General features: G+C 44.3%; 1 protein-coding gene across 1 annotated transcript in view; it reads left to right on the forward strand.

Annotated features, from left to right (window-relative positions):
- Positions 1-12,443, forward strand: part of Rnf152 (ring finger protein 152) — a 69,661-nt gene that overhangs the window by 1,014 nt on the left and 56,204 nt on the right. The window contains exon 2 of the mRNA XM_090353011.1: positions 402-525. The gene's annotated coding sequence lies outside the window, so the exon portion shown is untranslated. The remainder of the gene's footprint in view (positions 1-401; positions 526-12,443) is intronic.

Raw genomic sequence — 12,443 nt, forward strand, 5'->3', positions numbered from 1 at the left:
GACCCGGGCACACGCGAGGAAGGTCTGGTGGCTGCGGCGGTGCTGGGCGTGTGTCTGGCCGGGTGACCGGGCGCCCCGCATCCCCTGAAGGCTGGGATCGCCCCGTGTCCTGTGTCTCTGCCCCCGGTGGTGTTCTCCACCCTCCGGGATTCCTCGCTTTCCCAGGGATTGCGGTCGCTAGTAGGTTTGCAGCCCGGGACTCTAGGGGAGGAGGGGACTGCGCAGTGGAGAGCGCGGGGAGGTGGGTGTGGATCCCAGACAGAGGATTTGCAGCCTTGCGCCCCGTCCCTGCACCCCTCGTCCCCCCACCCCACCCCCATCTCGGGGCACCCACTCCGGCGTGGCCGGCGCACCCGCCAGGCTGCGCGTGTCTAACCCTGACTGCGTGTGTTTCACTGCAGGCTGAACAAAGCTCAGACTCCAGCGTGCCTCGGGCTCCTCGGCCTCTTTGCCTCCCCTGCGCGGACCGCTTCCACCTGATGTCATCACGCAGAAGGGGGTGAAAGGGACTCGTGACAGATTCAGGTAACGCAGGACCCGTCTGGGTAGCCGCTGGGGTGTCTCTGGGTTGTTTGGGTCCACGGTGCTGGAGCGTCTGCATCTTGAGAGGTTCAGTGTCAGAAGGAGCTGGGACTGCCAAAACTCTTGATCCAGAGAAAGAAATGACGGCTGACTTCATCACTTTCCCTCTGAAGAGGTCGTTGGGGGACAGGGGACCTTTCCCCTGGTTGACCAGCTGACCAGTCCTTAGGCAGGTGTTTTGGGATGGGGAGGGGGGCCCGGTGGAGTATATTTTGACTTCAGCCTATAGTTGGGGTATTTCTTACTGGTTGAAGGTCTCCTTGTAAAGCTGGATCATAAATCTGACAGTGCTCAGTGAGGGCCAGATGCTGTGACCTTCTTGTGAAATGGCCCTGTCTTCCCCTTGCCTTTCACTGCAACAGTGTCTCCACATCCCGAGAGTAAGCCTGGTGGTCCAGTGCCTCAGTGGTGTTTAGGAGGGTTGTTGGGGGACCGATCAGAAAGAGAAGAGGGAAACAGGGGCCTTTAGTTTTCTTCTATGTGCTCACCGAACCTTTAGACCCTCATTATTTTCATTTTATATTTCTTTAGGTTATTGGTTCTTTTCCCCAAAACTCTGGCCTGTTCTTTTCCTTTCTAAGGATAGTTGTGTTTGTATGTCTACCTAACAAGGCCAGGGGTTATCTTAATCTTAGATCTGGAAGAGTTAACCTTCAGACTTATCAGTTCACCTTGGCCTTCTGCCCCCCCCAGTGGGCGGAGCCTAAGCATCCCACCCAAGTAGACTGAAGTAGGAATTGATATGGAAATGGGCTCTGGGATTCTTGTCCTGGGAGACTAACTGCTGAGGGCCAAAGGTTTACTGCTGCTAAAGGTTTACTCTGCTGCTGCTGCTGGAAACTAGGGCAGGACAGATGTTCTTTAACCCTCTGTCTCCCTCCCCCCACCAAAAGAAAAATCCCTTGAGGAATAAAGTTTAATGTGCCTCATTCACCTCTAAGGTAAGCTTTGTTTTGGAGGGAGACTTTAGAACAGCAAATGGTACCTGCATTCATTTATTTATAGTTTATTTTTTTACTGAAAACATTCTCATATCACTGGGGGGAAGCAGTTTTGTAGTCCCAGATGAAACAAAGGCCATTATGAAATTAGTAATCTGGTGCCAGGAGAGAGGTATTTTGACAAGTGATTTTAATGTCAGCAGTAGTCCGGGGTGTGTACTGTGGTGTCACTGTGGGGAAGATTCACGCAAGGGGATAATAGCAATGTAAAAATGCAACAGAAAGAAGGGTGTGGCTTAAAAAACAGATCAAATATATTCCTCACTCACAAAATTCCACTTGGGAAAATTGCTGCTTGTACATGCGAATGCACATCCAGAACCAAGATAGCTACTCTACAGGGCTGGTTTTCATTGCGGTTTTACATTGTGTATAGTGATAAATCTTAATAAAGGACTGTATTGATGTCTTTTTTAAAAAAAAATATTTAGAAGAAAGCTCCCCACCTCCAGATTCCTGCAGCATGTGTTTAGCTATAGTTTGGAGGAGTCAGTCTTTAGTTCTAGCACCTTTCTCAATAGTTCCATTCATTCATTTAGTCCTTCAGTAGGTGTTTATGGGCAGCAGATAGAGATGCGTCAGTGAGAAACGTCGTCGAGGGGTGTGGGTGAAGGCTAGACACAAAAGCGAATCACCTTCAGGAAGCTTACATACAGGAGAATGGAGAAATGGGGGCTTGATTGTCACTGGTTCCATAGCACTTCTGGGGGAGGAGGTGTATTGATCTAGCCTCTGCCTGAATGCCTCTTTCCATGGAGAGCTCTTGTTCTCTGAATGGCTGGGTCGAGGGTCAGCCTGTGATAGCTGTTTCTCCAACTGAATCCTACAGGAATGGGGTGACCCCATCATGGCTGGAAGGCTATTCTGCTTTGCACTCCTTCTTCCTGTCCTGCTCGCATCTTCTCCTTATCAACTCAAGGTGTTGTTTAGTTCCAGATACCCTTCCATTTTGAGACAAATTCCGCTTTTTGGTATTACCACCTTTAGAAAAAAGATTGGGGGTAGAGGAGAGACTTTTTGCAGGTCTCTCTTTTTAAGCAATGATGTGTCTGCCACAGAGGTTCTTAGATTATGCTGTGGTGACAAGGATTTTTCTGTATCTAAATGCCATTTGTTTTTGTTTGAGGCTGGATGTCCAGCATCTCTGGAAAGTGGACACTGCTCCAAAGCTTGGTCGTAGATCTGCAGAACTGGAAAGGAAACACCCAAGCTGCCACTCTAACAGCTGTGTGAACCCCACCTAGAGGGCAGCTTACTACTCCAGCCCACTCAGGTGACCTTCCTGAGCCCCAACTTAGCATTTCTGAGTAGAAACAGGAGAACTGGGTATGGGTGAGCATCTCTGACACTTTCCACACTGATGTGGCCCAGAAGAGAGGTTTCTTCATTGTGTTCCACTGTCTGGCTGGGTGCTTGGAGGTATTTTGTGTCCCAGAGCACTGACTGAAAAAGATTGTATACTGGTTATCAAATAAAAATTGTAGTTATCTTGCTTTTTGCCTGTTAGGAATACTGGTTTATTCAGGAGTGGTAGGCTGATAGCTGTTTCCCAGTCCTATGCTATGAGGATGTGTTATATAATAGAGAAGTATCACATACTTACTCTCTCTTGCCATCTGCTGCTTTGCTGAGACTTCCTGAGTTTGCTTGGAACAGCCCAGGTGGGCCCGACTTACCAGGTGGTGACTTCCTACAGCAAATGCAACAGGTAGCACTGGTGGAGGCAGGAATATTAGGCTTTAGGGCTGGCCAAGCAACTTCATTACTTGGATTTTGTTGTTGTTCCAGTACTGGGACTTGAACTCAGTGCCTGGGCACTGATCTTTAGCTAGTAGACTCTACCATTTGAGCTTACAGCTCTACTATCAGCTTTTTGTGGTTAATTGGAGATGATGTCATGGGTTTGCTTTGAACTGTGATCCTCAGATCTCAGCCTCTTGGGTAGCTAGGATTACAGGCGTGAGCTTTGTGTCCAAGAGGCTTTTTCATGTCATGTGGTTCATAGAACATGCAGAATCATTGAATACTTACGTTGGTGAGTTTGAAAGCCTCTTCTGCCATGCAAGAACTGGGTGCTGTGAAAGAGGCTTTTCCTGGGGTGGAGGTTACACAGTTGACAGTTTGCAGAGAGACATTGCTCTGGGAAGAACTGGCCAGTTAAGTGTCTTCACGCTGACATAACTACATATATACATTAGAATTTTCAAGAGTTACAGTGGAATGGAATTTAAGAATGGACTGCTTTGTTGCTCAGTCACCTTGGAGAAGTTGGTTTTTTTTCATGTATTTTTATTGTAATTAATAGAAGGGTTACATTATATTCGCCAGTGTATTCACATACACTAATATTCTTTCTCATGTCTTGGTCCTCATTTCCCTCCCCCCACCCCCCACCCCTCATCTTGTTTTCCTCCCTTCCTTATCCAATTTCAAATAACCAAATACAAATATATCTAATATATCAGATAACAAAGTGAGATACTGTAACAATATGAGATAACCAAGGGACAGCAAAAGAGATGAGAGATAACATAGTACATTAAGGACAACAATCACTTATTATATGGCTTTTGTTTCTATATCCTAGAGGTCTTTTCATTTAGCGTCATACTATATGGCCTTATGTGTCTAGGTTTTGCTCTATTGCAAATCTCTGCTAGGAGAACCCAAGGTTTCTACTGATTATGACAAATGAGGGAAACCATTGAGCTTATGTTCCTTTGAGTCTGGCTTACTTCACTTAATATGATTTTTTTCTAAGTCTTTCCATTTCCTGACAAACGGGGCAATGTCATTCTTTCTGATAACTGCATAGAATTCCATTGTGTACAAATACCACATCTTGTTGATCCACTCATCAACTGAGGGACATCTGGGTTGGTTCCATATCTTTGCTATGGTAAATAGTGCTGCAATGAACATCATTGTGCTAGTGGATTTAGTATGTCCTTGTTTCTGGACAATTGGGTAAATGCCTAGTAGTGGAATTTCTGGGTCATAGGGGAGCTCTATGTTTAGTCTTTTGAGGAACTGCCATACTGCTTTCCATAGTGGTTGAATGAGTTTGCACTCCCACCAACAGTGTAGTAGTGATCCCTCCTGGCCACATCCCCTCCAGCATCTGTTGTTATTAGTTTTCCTGATCCTGGCCATTCTAACTGGAGTGAGGTGGAATCTTAAGAGTTGTTTTGATTTGCATTTCTTTTATGACCAGAGATGTTGGGCATTTCTTCATGTGTCTATAGGCCATTCTTATTTCTCTTCAGAGAAGACTCTCTTCAAGTCTTTGGCCCATCTTTTAATGGGATGGTTGTTACTTTGGGGATTAGTTTTGGATTGATTCAATTTTTTGAGTTGTTGATATATTTTAGATATGAGGCCCTTGTCTGTTGTATGGTTGGTGAAGATCTTCTCCCACTCTGTAGGCTTCCTAATTAGTTTACTAGCTATGTCCTTTGCCATACAGAAGCTCTGCAGTTTAATGCAGTCCCACTTATCCAGCCTTTCTCTGATTTGTTGTGATTCTTGGTCCTTATTAAGAAAGTTTCTACCTGTGCCAAGGAGGCCTAGTGTATCTCCTATTCCTTCTTGTAAAGTTTTCAGAGTGTCGGCTTTTACCTCCAGGTCTTTGATCCATTTGGAGTTAATTCTAGTACAGGGTGACAAAGAAGGATCTAACTTTAGTTTTCTGCATGTGCTTAACCAGTTCTGCCAGCACCACTTGTTGAAGAGGCTGTCTTTCTTCCATTCTATTTTTTTGGCTCCCTTGTCAAAGATTAGGTGGCCATAGGTCTGTGGTTTAATATCTGGGTCCTCAGTTCTATTCCATTGGTCTTCAGGCCTGTTCTTGTGCCAGTACCAAGCTGTTTTGATAATTATAGCCCTGTAATAGAGTCTAAAGTTTGGTATTGAAATTCCTCCTGCGCTGTTCTTTCTGCTAAGAAATATTTTTGCTGTACGGAGTCTTTTATTATTCCATATGAAATTTTGGATTGCCTCTTCTATTTCTTTAAAGAATGCCATTGGGATATTGATGGGTATTGCGTTGAATTTGTAGATAGCCCTTGGCAAGGTTGTCATTTTCACAATATTGATTCTTCCAATCCAGGAGCATGGGAGGTTTTTCCATTTCCTCAGTTCTGCTTTAATTTCCTTTTCCAGGGTTTTAAAGTTTTCATCAAAAAGGTCCTTTACATTCTTAGTTAAGGTAATTCCTAGGTACTTTATTTTCTTTGAGGCTATTGCAAAAGGAGTTGCTTTCCTGATTGTTGCCTCATTCCTCTTACTGTTCGCGTAGAGGAAGGCAGTTGATTTTTGAGGGTTAATTTTATACCCTGCTACTCTTCCAAAGTTTTGAATCAGCTCAAGGAGCTTGGAAGTAGAGTCTATAGGATTCTTTAAATACAGGATCATGTAATCTGCAAAGAGGGAAAGTTTTACTTCCTCTTTCCCTATTTGGATCCCCTTTATGCTTGTTTCTTGCCTTATTGCACTGGCTAGGAATTCTAAAACTATGTTAAAGAGGAGTGGAGAGAGTGGGCATCCTTTTCTCATTCCTGATTTTAGAGGGAATGGCTTTAGCTTTTTGCCGTTAAGTATAATACTAGCTGTGGGTTTGTCATACACAGCCTTTATTACATTGAGGAATGTTCCATGGATTCCTAGTTTCTCCAGAGCTTTTAACATGAAGGGGTGTTGGATCTTGTCAAATGCCTTTTCTGCCTCTATTGAGACAATCATGTGATTTTTGTCCTTGCTCCTGTTGATGTGTTGAATTATATTAATTGATTTGCGTATGTTGAACCAGCTTTGCCTCCCTGTGATGAATCCAGTTTGATCATAGTGTATAATTTTTTTGATGAGTTGTTGTAGACGGTTGGCCAGTATTTTGTTGAGAACTTTTGCATTGATGTTCATCAAAGAAATAGGTCTATAGTTCTCTTTCTTTGATGAATCTCTGTCTGGTTTGGGGATCAGGGTTATACTGGCTTCATAGAATAAGTTTGGTAAAGAGCCTTCATTTTCAATTTCCGTAAAGAGCTTGAGGAGTATAGGTGTGAGCTCTGGTTTGAAGACCTTATAGAATTCAGCTGTGAATCCATATGGCCCTGGGCTTTTCTTAGGTGGAAGTTCTCTAATTGCCATTTCTATTTCAGAGCTTGAAATAGGCCTGTTGAGTTGGGTTAGTTCTTCTTGGTTCAGTGTGGGTATGTTAATATTGGCTAGGAATTCATCCATTTCTTCTAGATTCTCAAATTTGTTGGCATAAAGGTTTGAGAAGTATTCCCTCATGATGCTCTGGATCTTGGTCATTTCTGTCGTGATGTTACCATTTTTGTCTGTGATTTTGTTTATTTCGGTGGAGAAGTTGTTTTTAAAGACAGTTCTGTGTATAGGTGACATGATATAGTGGTCAAGTTACATTCCCCTCCCCCCCAGACTGAAGGGACACTGGTATTAGCCTAAGGATTGTCCAGCTTCATCTCAGTGATAAAGTTAACCCAAGGGGGTTCTGAGCTAGAAGATGCGCAGCAGGGAAGAGCAGACATAGCCATAGACCATCAGAACCAATCAGAGTGTTGAGGCTGAACTGAGTATATAGTATTGTACTGGGTCTTAACTTCAGGGTCTAGGTCCCATACCTTAACATTTTGGCTCAAGGCTGACACTCTATCACTTGCGTCACAGCTCTACTTCCAGCTTTTTTGCTAGTTAATGGGAAGTAAGTATCTTGTGAATTTTTCTGGCCCAGCTGGTTTCAAATTGTGATTCTCTGATCTCAGCTTCCCGAGTAGCTAGAATTACAGTCAGGAGCCTCTGGCACCCATCTCAAAACACATTTCTATTTTGTGTGGCCTTTTGAGTCCCTGCTGTTTTGAAGACAGCTGTGGTGGTGGTGGGAATGTGTAATGCCTGGTACTACCTGTAGATGCCTCCACCATAGGAAAGAAGGAAGGTACTGGGCTTCCTGCTGGTACAGGGTGGGTCCTGTATCTGCCTCTTGAATGGAAATCCCAGTTGGGAATGTTTTTCTGTTTCTGGTTGCCTTCAACTGCCAATTTAGGATTAAAAAGGCACCTGCAGCAGAATCTGTGGAACCCACATTTCCTTTGCTTCCCGAGGCCCGTAGTTTCCTCATAGAGCACATAGGGATATGGAGGCTTAGTAGGGTTGTAGGAGTTCGAGAGTGGAGGGGCTGAATCAGTAAAGGTACTTTTACTACCTGCTGTATTCCTGCATCGGTAAGTTGCAGCAAGCATCCTAGGTGATATATGTTCCCCTGGGGTAGCACACCTCCACGCATCAGGGGAGGGGTGGATCAGATGGGGAGGTGCTGCCATCAGGGCAGAGCAAGGATGAAGCAGCATCTGAGGCAGGCCTGGCTGCCTGCTCCTCTCTCCCCCTGCCGCCCCCCACAGCCATCTCCAACTCACCTGGAAAGGGAACGGGACTGCTCCATTCCACTTCTAAATGTAGGTAGGCACACTGGCTGCCAGCCTCACTCAGGTTGGCTTCGACAAGGATTGATGAGATTTTCCTTAAAGCTTTGGCAGATATGCTGGCATGGATAACTTTATTATTAATACTGCTATTCTGCTTATGAATAGACTAACTGGCCCTCTTAGCCCTCCCTTTATTTCACCCATGCCACTCTAGCTGTGGCCTCCTGACTTTCTCCTCATAGGTGCCCTTAGACCAGGAGCCTATTATTTTTAGTTTTTTGTTTGTTTTTGTTTTGCCAGTCCTGGGCTTGAGCTCAGGGCCTGAGCACTGTTCTTGGACTTTCTCAAGGCTAGAGCTCTACCACTTGAACCTCAGCACTACTTCCGGCTTTTTTCTATGTATGTGGTACCGAGGAATCGAACCCGGGTCTTCATGCATGCTAGGCAAGCACTTTAACCACTAGGCCAAACTCCCGGCCCCCAGCAGGCTGTTTTAATGGTCGTTCCCTTCCCTGATTACTTTTGGTGGCTGCTGTTTTTTTTTTCTTTCTTTCTTCCTCTTTTTCCTCCACTTCCTACTCCTCCCCTTCCCCCTCCTCCTCTCTCCTCTCCAGCTCCTCTTATTTCTCCTCTTCTTTTTCTTCTCTTTTTTCATTGTTTATTATCATGATACATACAAGGGGTTTCCTTGACTTTTTCATGCTTGTAAACATCTTCAGTGACTTCCTTCCTTCTCTCTTTCCTTTAAGGAGGGGAAGTATACATTGTTGCCTTTAGAGTTCTATGAAACTGGATTCTTAACTTCCTAACAACTTCTAAACAACTTTGACTTTTATTCTGACTTTAAAATTTGATTGAATTTACCAGAGTGGTTAATCCATACTTCATTCAAAGTATTTTGCAGAGTTCACACATGGTGGAAGTGAAAATGCCTTTCTTTTTGATTCAGTGCTTATTTCATTTCATTCAACATTAGTTGATTGATTGATTCATTCATCCATTTTTATGTTCATATCCATTCATTCTTAAAGGAGCACTGGCCGTGGAAGGGCTTGTATTATCCCCTAAGATTAAAAGAATCTGCTTAATTGCAAAGAACTGAGACTCAGTCAAGCCAGTTCACAGAGAAGGTACATTGAGGAGGTGTCCTGGGCTTTCTTCTGTCACCAGGTCACATCCCTAGAGCTTTCATGCATAGGGTTCTTCTAGCCATTGCTCATCCTGGAGCTCTCCATTTGTGTTGGACCCTGTTCAAGATTTTTGTCACTATGACTTTGTGTACAAAGTTCTCAGGATATTACCAGTGGTGAGTCTTTGCAAACACAAAACGATTTTGACCGACGGTGATGAAGGAATTAGAAGTGCTTTCAGCCTGTACTCTTCAAGGAAGTTAGAGGGAAACTTACTTATATGAGCTTCATCTACTTGCATTAATAATGATTCGATGCTGAATTGAATTTGAATGCCCAGGCTGCTGTGTGCATACCAATATGCTTGGGAGGTAAAGCTCTTCCCTAGGGGCTCATTCTAACAAAGTTAGTTGCTAGTGATTTTTTGTTTTTGTTTTTTGTTTTGGGGGTTGGGCTGGGTTCGGTTGGGTGGGGCTTGAACTCAGGGATTGGGCACTATCCTTGGACACTTTTTCTCAAGGCTAGTGCTTTGTCACTTGAGTCACAGTGCCACTGGCTTTTTCTGTGTATATGGTACTGAGGAATTGAACCCAGGGCTTCATGCATGCAAGGCCAGCACTCTACCCCTAGACTATGCTCCCTGCCCTCTAGTGATGTTTTTTAACTTCTGTTTGCCATGGAAGGAAGGGAAGAAGGGGGAGGAAGCAGGGAAGGAGTGAAAGAAAGTTAGGAAAGAGGGAGGAGAGATAACCCTGTCTTTGGTGATATTTAACAGGCAGCGTTAGGATTGCTCCTGTACCAGGCCACCCCTCAGTCTAATCGAATGTCCTGTGATGACCGTGCTTGACATGACCAAGTGACAGGAAGCCAACTGACCACCATATTTCCTTGGGCCTAAATGTTTCTGTGGCACACATCCGTGTCACCTCACATCTTGATTTTGGAACACTCATTCATATGGCCCCCATCTTTGCCACTCAGTGCTTGATCATGCTGGTTAGTGTTATTAGAAAGTGGGGAAATAGTGGCTGGGAATACACAGCTGCTACACACCCTCTCAGAGGATCTGAAAAAACTGTCTTGAAACCAGTCTTTGATGTGATAGTGCTTTGCAGTTGTCACTCTGGGGTAGATTGGCAAATTACTCCCTCGCAGGTTAATAGAGGAGATGGAAGGGAGCGGTGAGCGCAGGGGAAGTCTCCAGAGCTTGGAGGATTTGCTCATTCACTGCAGAAAGGTGGCTGTTATGGTAGGTTAGTAGTAGTTTATTGAACCATGCTAAATAGGGTGGTGGGTAAAATAGCAGTTGGAACAGAGCGTAATGAGTAAGCCACATATTGAGTAAAGTAGTCAAGATTTGCATGGAGGCACAATCCTGACAGAAAGCTCCATATTTAATGTATGTAATTTTAATTTTAATTTTCCCTCCTTTCCTCCCCCCTCCCTCCCTCGCTTCCTTCCTTCTTTCTTTGATAAAACTAAAACAGGAAAGAAGAACAAACGTATCTGATACTTTTCTCCTAATTCCTTACCATACATTTTTAAAGCATTTTTTTTCTATCAGTCTATTTTTAGCTGTACAAAGATTAAACTTAGGGCCTGTACTTGCTAAGCAGAGCCACATCCACGGCTCTCTCTTTTTTTTTTCTTCCTGCTTTTCCCCTTTATTTTAGTTGATGCTGCTGCTATGATAATGATGATGATGATATTTATTATTTGGGAGAGTCTTCATGCTTGTCTAGTGGCCAACCTTAGGATGAAATCTTCCTGTCTGTGATTGCCTAAATAGCTTGGATTATAGGTATATACTGCCATGAGCAGCTTATTTTTCTTGCTAATTTTTTCTAGCTTTAACCACTATACCCAACTGAAAGCATGAAGTGTGTGTGTGTGTGTGTGTGTGTGTGTGTGTGTGTGTGAGAGAGAGAGAGAGAGAGAGAGAGAGAGAGAGAGAGAGAAGGAAGGAGAGAGAGAGAGAGGGAGAAAGAGAGGGAGAGAGAGAGAGAGAGAGAGAGAGAGAGAGAGAGAGAGAGAGAGAGAGAGAGAGAGGAGAGAGAGAGAGAGAGAGAGAGAGAGAGAGAGAAGGAAGGAGAGAGAGAGAGAGGGAGAAAGAGAGGGAGAGAGAGAGAGAGAGAGGAGAGAGAGAGAGAGAGAGAGAGAGAGAGAGAGAGGGGGGGGGGGGAGAGTTAGCCTGGGCCTGGGCATTGTACCTTGCCTTTTTTTTTTTTTAACTCAAGGCTGACACTCTACTATTTGAGCTACACCTGGCTGGTTGGTGGGTCATAAGTGCCATGAACTTCCAGCTAGGATCTTCAGATGTCAGCCTGTCGAGTAGCTAGGAATGTAGCCATGAGCTCCCAAGTACCTACCAAAACTTTCCATTTGAAAACCAGACCAGTCTCAGGAAAATTGTGCCACAATGCCCTTCTATACAGGAGTGCTACTATTGTGTGACCAGTGCTTCTCCTTGTGAAGCTGGCTTTGTGGATGTAAGGTATTCAGGTTCCTACATAGAGGCAGGAGAAGATGGGGTTAGGATAAGAAAAGGAGAGGTGATATGGATTTGTCGAGCTCTTTATTTATGAATCTACATTTTGGAATGAGATATTTTTCATTTTTAGGCATTAATCCTTTTTTTTTTTTTAAAGAGAAAACACGTTTAATAAAGACTAAGAGACCTAACGATAGAGTAACTACAAATGTATAGTAGAAATAGAAGGGTAATGAGTTGTGTCAGAAGTTCCCCCAAGGCCTGACAGTGGCTGTGCCTGGCTGTCAGGGTTGTTGCTCAGTGCTTGGGATGCAGCGGCCACTCAATGAAGACTTGCTGGGGTCAGTTTATTCCTCAGAATAATAACATCCAGGGCGTACTGCAAAGTGGGAGGGGCCTCCGAGACTGGAGGTCAGAGTCACACTGGGTTGTCCTGGCTGAGCCTTTAAACTGGGCCCTCCCATGCTAATTCGACGATGTCTGCAGGTCAGGTGGGTAGGTCTGGGTGTCAGTGCTATGTAGGGTGCATTTATTTCTGTGGGGATTCATGCTCTTTCTTTTTTTTTTTTTTTTATTATCTTGGAGTGAACAATGCTAGCAGACAATGAAATTGCCTTGTCTTTTTATTTGTAGGTAGGGTGCTTCTGGAGCCTGCCCGTGTTGGAAATCAGCTGGTAGCAAGGGTGGGACTAAGAACAAAGTGTACACTGTACCTAGTGTTTTCTCCCAGAAGATTCCATAAGGATTTTCAGGATGTAAGGGCAGGGAAGAAAATCACCACACTGTGAGGACTGAT

This window comes from Megascapheus bottae, chromosome 19 (assembly GCF_031878675.1).
Source record: "Megascapheus bottae isolate mThoBot1 chromosome 19, mThoBot2.hap1, whole genome shotgun sequence".
Lineage (NCBI taxonomy): Eukaryota > Metazoa > Chordata > Mammalia > Rodentia > Geomyidae > Megascapheus > Megascapheus bottae.